An 8529-nucleotide genomic window follows, 5' to 3' on the forward strand; every position below is an offset into this window, starting at 1 on the left:
TAGTTTTCTTTCATTTGTTTCTAGAAACAAAAATTCTCATAAGAATACGGTTCCAGTGGACAGGCCCATCTCATTTTTAATTTTTTTTTGTTATGATTCAGCTCAAGTGGAAGGCAATCTTAATCACAGGTGTATTTGCTAGTTAATAAAAGGGAAAGCTCTGTTTAGTGAGTGCTTATATACCCTTAATAATACACTGAAGGAAACAATGTTTTGCAGAGCAGGTTGCTAGTGAAAGTAGCAGAATTTTACTTTGCAAGAAACAGAATTACCAAACTAGAAATTTACTCCCTTTTCCTGATTTTATTAACTATATCTCAGGCATGGGTTGTCACTATAGTAGACAGATATCATAATTCATTTCAAGGAAAATCATTTGCTTAAATACCTTCTGCTTATCCTGTCAGTGTGCCTTGCTGTATGTTCTAGTAGAGTGAAAAAGTCCTAGATTGTCTGGTTCCTGACTTGGCATCATAGCTGTGCTGGGTGATCCTTGTTACACCCCTTCCAGCTGAACTCCTGTAGTGTATTATAATCTACAACCATTAGATTGCTTGAGAATGGTTTTCTTTATTCAAAATGGTGTCATCCCCACCACCACAAGTTCAGTCTAGGATTGAAGCAAATGGTTCCTTTTCAATATTATTTATATTGTCTTTTACACACTTTCTAAACTGTTCATAAGGAATTGAGAATCAGTTCACACTAGCTACAAAGCTGGCCTCCAACTACATAATAAGTTCCAATTACAAAATTTTTGAGACTTGGAATATCTTGAAGTGCAGAAGTTGGGCTGCTAAAGCACAGTGCTGTAGGAGGTTAGTCTGCATTAGTAACCCCTGGATGAGGCTTGCTTTGTCCTGCAACTCGTTAACTTCTTTCAGCTTGAAGCACTGGCTGTTCTTGGTAAAATTGCTAAAGGACAAAGGTCCCTTACAATATGGTGAGTTATTTACCATGTCTCTGACTCACTCATTTTGCCCTCCCTGGAACAAGAGAACATTCCTCTTCTGCCTTGTGTGCTATGAAATCACAAGGGGTGTCCTGTGTACTGTGGAAACATTGCTGCTATTTCTGATCCCGTCTCAGGAACATTGTCCAGGTGTCCTCTCTGAACTGCACATTTTGTAATGTTTTACAAAGTAAGAGATCTTTCTAAGTGATTTACCAAATGCTATATGAAACTCCTAAATTATTTGGCAATTTTAGAAGTCTCATGAATATACTACAAAGCCTTTGCTAATGCTGTATATTTTAAGACTGACAACCCATTTCAAAAGTTTACTGTAGTCATTGAATGGCAGTGAGAACTCAGACATGGCAAAAGAGTTGCAATACCATGAGCTCTTGTCTCAGCAAAGCTCTATTCCCACCAAAATTTATGGGGTTTAACATGGGATTTTTATTGCTGATATATTTCTGCTTTTACTAGTGGCTTACAGTATTAAAATTGAGAATACTGTTCATGGCATAGATTTCTTTAAACGTGAGGGGAAATCAAAAATGCCACATTTCCCTTTCTTTTATGGAGTTTCTTGAGTTGACTTTGGCTGGATGCCATGTGCCCATTAAGCTATTCTATCTCTCTCAGCTGGACAGAGGAGAGAAAACAAGATGGAAAACAACTCACAGGTTGAGATAAGGCAGTTTACTAAAGCAAAAGCAAAAGTTGACAGACACACAAGCAAAGAGAGAGAAAAAGAAGGGTTAATTCGCTGCTTCACATTGGCAATGACATTGAGCCACTTCCCAGGAAGCAGCGCTTCAGCACGCATAGGGGTTGCTCCAAAAGACAAATACTGTGAATAACCAATTCCTCCCCTTCCTCTTCCTTCCCTTAGCTTTTATATTGAGCTGACACCATATGGTATGGAATATCCCTCTGGACTACTTGGGTCAGCTGTCCTGGTTGTGTCCCATCCTGGGATCGTGCCCACCCTGGCCAGGAACCTGGGGAGGTTCCTGTGCTGATGCTGTGCCAGCTCTGCTCAGCTGCAGCCAAAACACTGCTGTGTTACCAGCACCTTTGCAGCCACCAGTGCACAGCACAGCACCGTGAGGGCCGCTCTGGAGAAATGAACTGTGTCTCAGTCCTAGATTATAGGCAGAAAAACTCAGTAACTCAACAAGCCTCTCACCAGGTCTACAGATTTCCCTTCAGAGTGTGTTTTGGATCAATGGGCCCAGCGTGGATAAATTCATTTAAAAGTATTCAGCATTACAGTTGGCTGTTGCTGCTGGCAGGAAGGAATGTCTGGGTGCTTCGCTTCAGTTATGCGCTAACCCTGAATTTATTTTAATTATGTGGGCTAATTATTACAGGTAAGGAGAAATAGCATAAACCCCTCTGAATTAGATTCTACATGTGCAGTGCAATTTCAGCGTTTCCTAATCATAGAGCGCAGCCCTGCACACACACAATCTTATTTCACTAAGCGTTATGGACACTTGTGCTATATGTTACTCCTTAGGATCCAGTGGAAACTGCTTCTGTACAATTGCAGCTCTGCATCTGAGTAGTGCACTGAGTCATCATTACTCCTTTTGTAATGTATCGGGCTTATCTTGATCCAAGTCAAATGTGCACGTTTATCTTTTCAATAAATATTCATTTACATCAATTTTTTAAAAAATCTTTTGACTTTCCACTTCCACTGATGTAACTAATTACTTCAACAGTATATATTTAACAGATGCAATCTGTTTTCTTAAGTCACCTGTTGAATTGTTCGGCTCTATTTCTTTTCCACTGTCTACTGTAGGAGTTTGGCATTTTCTTTCTCCAGGGTCTTTATTTAAATTCCACCAGTTTTATTAAATTTACCTACAAAAACTGGCATTCTGTCTGGAATAAACTGCTACCCATTTGCCATGATTTTCTATCTTGTGAATTTAGCACTCTCATTATGTGAAATTTATCTCTCATTCTGAATGCAGGGACAGCTACAGGGGATTTTTTATTCCTCTCAGACTAACAGCTGTCCAGAGTTTCTCTTTTGTGCTTTCTTGCATCAGAGGTGCAAATATTGACTGCACTCTTGCATGCATCACAAGCATTCCTTAGAAGTCTGTCTAGATCTCACATTCAATGTCTTTGATCTTTTTTTGCTTTTTTTACCACAGTGAATTTGTAATTATTCCACTTAAATCACTTGCCACTTAAACTCTCTCTGCCTGCCAATGAGAAGTGGTGAATGAATTCCATTTTTTGATTTGCTTCCATGTATAGCTTTTGCTTTCCCTGTTAAACTGTCTTTGTAATCAACCCACAAATCCCCTCACTTTTATTCTTCTGATTCTCTCTCCCCATCCCACCAGGAAGAGTGTGCAAGTGGCAGCACGGGGCTTGCTTGGGTTCTGACTGAGGTTTAACAGTGACACACACTTTGTTCCTGATTGCTTTATGCACGACTCGATGCCTCCTCTCCCTGGATGATGCCACTGAGCTGCAGGTCAATGTCATACACACAAATCCATGTCCTGCACTTCAGCAGATCCAGTGCTGCCTCAGCAAAGCTCTAGGACAGCTTAGCAGCCTTTCCCTGTCACTGAGATGGTCCAACACCCAGGGACTCCATCACACATCCAGGGACTCCATCATCACATACCCAGGGACTCATCACACACCCAGAGACCCCATCACATACCCAGGGACTCCATCATCACATACCCATAAACTCCATCACACACCCAGGGACTCCATCAGACACCCAGGGACCCCATCACACACCCAGGGACCCCATCACACACCCAGGGACTCCATCACACACCCAGGGACTCCATCACACACCCAGGGACCCCATCACATACCCAGGGACTCCATCACACACCCAGGGACCCCATCACATACCCAGGAACCCCATCACACACCCAGGGACCCCGTCACACACCCAGGGACCCCATCATCACATACCCAGGGACCCATCACACACCCAGGAACCCCATCACACACCCAGGGACCCCATCACACACCCAGGGACTCCATCACACACCCAGGGACCCATCACACACCCAGGAACCCCATCACAATCCCAGGGACCCCATCATCAAATACCCAGGGACCCCATCATCACATACCCAGGGACTCCATCATCACATACCCAGGGACCCCATTATCAAATACCCAGGGACTCCATCACACACCCAGGGATCCCATCACACACCCAGGGACTCCATCACACACCCAGGGACCCCATCACATACCCAGGGACTCCATCACACACCCAGGGACCCCATCACATACCCAGGAACCCCATCACACACCCAGGGACCCCGTCACACACCCAGGGACCCCATCATCACATACCCAGGGACCCATCACACACCCAGGAACCCCATCACACACCCAGGGACCCCATCACACACCCAGGGACTCCATCACACACCCAGGGACCCATCACACACCCAGGAACCCCATCACAATCCCAGGGACCCCATCATCAAATACCCAGGGACCCCATCATCACATACCCAGGGACTCCATCATCACATACCCAGGGACCCCATTATCAAATACCCAGGGACTCCATCACACACCCAGGGATCCCATCATAGACCCAGAGACCCCATCACACACCCAGGGACCCCATCACACACCCAGGGACTCCATCACACACCCAGGGACCCCATCACATACCCAGGGACCCCATCACATACCCAGGGACCCCATCACATACCCAGGGACTCCATCACACACCCAGGGACCCCATCATCACACACCCAGGGACTCCATCACACACCCAGGGACCCCATCACATACCCAGGGACCCCATCACACACCCAGGGACTCCCTCACACACCAGGGATCCCATCACACACCAGGGATCCCATCACACACCAGGGATCCCATCACATCACCAGGCCAGGGCTCATGCTGGCAGCATTGTCTGCACTCCATGGATTCCTACAGCCATAATTACTTAATTATGACAATGGCAGTGGTAAGAGACTGCTTGGCAGAATGTGTTATTTCTAAACCCACTGAAAAAGTGCTGAAATTTCTTTGCTCTTAGACTTTTCAACGCATTAAAGTCTTACTCATAATGACAGTAGAGCAATGAGATCCAGAGCTTGATTTTGTGAGAGATTGCAGCTGCACAGTAATAGGCACCACAAAAGACCCACCTCCTTTCTGGGCAGCCCAGGAGACAATATGAGCAGCAGAAGGAGTTTTTTAACCACTCAGGCAGAACTGGACAAATTCCACATCCAACACTGAGGAAAGGCATAAGACATAGGTGAATGATTGGTTCCTTTCCATGGATTCCACAGGCAGGAAGCTTCTTGCCATGTAGTAAGGCTGGAGCAGAACCAGCAGCTGCACACTGGGGCCTGGTGAGACACTCAGGGAAACAGGAGGAAGGAGTGGGCTTTGCACTGGCACTGGCAAAGGTGCTCCTGTGGGACGTCTCTGCACCACTGCAGCACCAGCTGTGGGGGCTGTCCCCCTCGTTGTGTTCCCAATGCCAGGCACAGCTCAAAGCTGCAGAGAAAACCGAGTCATGCACTGGATGTCATGATCTGCGTGCACCAAGGCAAGAGGGGAGAGAAACAGAGAAAGGGAAAAGGGCAAATTACATGCTCATGAATTAATTTAAAAGGAGCTTAGATTTGGACAAAATATATATTATCCTTTGTTCACTTATGAGACAATTTTCTGACTTACTAACACTAAATTTTTGCAACTTCAAGCAGATCTCTGTAAATGCTTTAGAATTTTATTCCCACTTACAAAAAAATCACTGCTCAGTTTTCTCCTTCACTAGAACCAGTGTAATAGATTTCTAATTTACCAGACCATTCACTGCTGCCAAGATATGAGTTTCAGCCAAAAGATTTTCCACAAAGAAAACAGTGAGAGTAAAGCATCTAAATAGACATCTTCCAGTAAACATATCTCTTGGCATTGTTAAATATTATGGAGTACATTGCAAAAAGTCTATCACTGTTCAAATACCTGCCTTTCCTGTAAAGGACTGACACTTCTGATGGCACAAGAGCAATTTAGAAGCCTTTTTCATAGCTATTCAGAAAGGATGAACCGTAGAGATGCCTACGGAATGTATGTACATTTCTATATTAAAAAAATATATATTGCATATTACTAAAGCAGCAGTGCTCCCTCTAAACAGCAGGTGGTGCTACGGGATCACTCTGTAGACATGAAACTAAAGTATTTTATTTTAATTCTGTTTGTGATTAAACATCTGCAAACAGATTAACTATGCGGGGTTTGGAGTTTTTTCCTTAATTCATATGCATGTCTAAATTTCAAATGTATCTTTAATAAGGAAAGGTAGCATATGAACAAAACAGTGTGACATTCTCTTCAGTCTTACAGAAATAAACCTTCAGACAGGAGGAAACTAATTTATATTCTGAACATAAAACATTAAATTCGAGAGCCTTCTGCTCAAATAAATGGCAAAAAAAAGAAATGTATTCACTGTCCTTACGTGGAGCATGATTGCATTCCTCATTTGTTGAAATGGGTCAGTGATTACTGTTCGAATCCCACAAACAGTTTAGTGATGCTTATTTGCATATAAATCAGGATAATAGTGTGGGTGTTTAATCACACCCTTCATCAGGGGTGTCTGGTTTGCTGCTCAAGTACTGCAGCCATGCTTTTGAGACTGGGAAGATGTGTGCACAACAGTTTATGTGTGGCATAATCCCCTCTGAATTTTGCTGAGAATGTGCAACTTGAGATGATCAGAATAGGGGAGTGTTGGTCATACACATTCAAGTAAGTTTCTTCCTTTCTTCATTGTTACTTTCAAAATGTTAACAAATATTTGGGCATTACAGTAAAGGTTAGAAGTACACATGTGATTTTCTGAATGAAAGGAATGGGGCAGCAGCAGTGGCACTGCAAAACCAGAGAGTGAAGGGATATGTGTCATGGCAACCACTGCCTTCAAAAGCATAAATGATCCTCAAAGCTGGTGGGGCCACGTGTTGCAGCTTTTCTGAGTCCTTACGAAGTGGTGGTCAGCCCCTCCACCACAACATCCTGAAAGAAATCTTCTTACCTGACTCTGTATGTCTCCACCATGAGCTGCACCACAATTAAGTGATATTTTATATGAAGAAAAAGAAATTAACAAAGTAAATGTCTGTTCGTCTACTGAATATTGCCGGGGGATGTTCTAGACAGATATTTCAGATTTAGATAGATACATCTATTTTATAGTTACCTAATATAATATAAATACCTAAGTTCCCTAATATAGATCTCACCTGTTTCCAAATGTAAATTACTTTTAGTTCTCAGACAGGGACTAGTTAGAAAGACTGAAGTCTAACATGAAGGAGTGGGGCACAACAGTCCTTCAAAATTGTGCCTCAAGTTTCCTGTACAGCCAGTGACAAAATGAAGATCTTAGAAAATTCTAGAAGGGATTTTGCTCAGATATTTCTTTTGTACAGATACAATCCTTTTTTTTTTCCTTAAGATTTTGAGACACTCCTATCTCTGTAAGAAATTTGTAGGAAAGTAGGAAAACTGATTCACCAGGGGCTGCCTTAGTCAAAGTATGTCGAAAGCCGAAGTCTTGGTGCTGCAAAACACCCTCACAAGGTGCACATCAGTTATGAGAGCTCTGCCCTCCTCCATTAATTGCACAAACTGGTTGCAGTCTGACACATTTGACCTCTGACAGCCCCTCGGGCCTGAAAACAAACTTGTTGCTGCTCCAGCTGCTCTCTGGAGTGCACAAACACCACGAGGGGTCCTTTTCAGCCGTGCCTGCTTGGGTGAGCCCATTATAGAGCACAAACACCAGCAGTCTGACCTTCGTTCCGAGCCAGTAGACTAAGAAACCACTAGGCTTTAGGAGCTCTCAGTGACAAGAATAACTACTGATTGGAGATAATAAAGACATGAGAGGGATAGTTTCACAGCAACCAAAATATATAAAGCCCTTTAGATCCTATACTTTGCAGCATCTGTTATTAATCTTACATGAAATGTCTTTATTCAGTGTTTTATGTGGTGAGAAATCCTGTACCATGTAAAGCTGGCTCTAGCTGGAGGGAGTTACAGACTATCTCCTTTTTAATATGTTCTCCTTTTGTTTTGGCTAGACTAATTTTCCTCTCAGTAGCTGGTATAGTGCTACTGAGACTGTAGTCATTTTTTGGATTCATCATGAATAATAATGTTGATATTATTACATTGATAATATAATAATAATGTTGAATATTGAATAATGTTGATAACACGGTGATGTTTTAATTGATGCGAAGCACTGCTTCACAGTCAAGGCGTTTCCAGTTTTCCATGCTCTGCTAGGGAGGAATTGTACAAGAAGCTGGAAAATTTGAAATATTTCAACTGTTCTTATCTCAACCCACAGGTTTTACCTTTTCTTTTTTTCCCAGTTATCTCTCCCATCCCGCGGGGAGCCAAGGGAGGGAGCGAGCAGCTTCATGGTGCTTAGCTGCTGGCTGGGGTTAAGCCATGGCATGGAGTGACAGCCCCATATTGCCTCAGTGCCCACTGACAGACTATGAATACTCTCAGAG

This window comes from Ammospiza nelsoni, chromosome 5, assembly GCF_027579445.1.
Source record: "Ammospiza nelsoni isolate bAmmNel1 chromosome 5, bAmmNel1.pri, whole genome shotgun sequence".
In the NCBI taxonomy this organism is placed as follows: Eukaryota; Metazoa; Chordata; class Aves; order Passeriformes; family Passerellidae; genus Ammospiza; species Ammospiza nelsoni.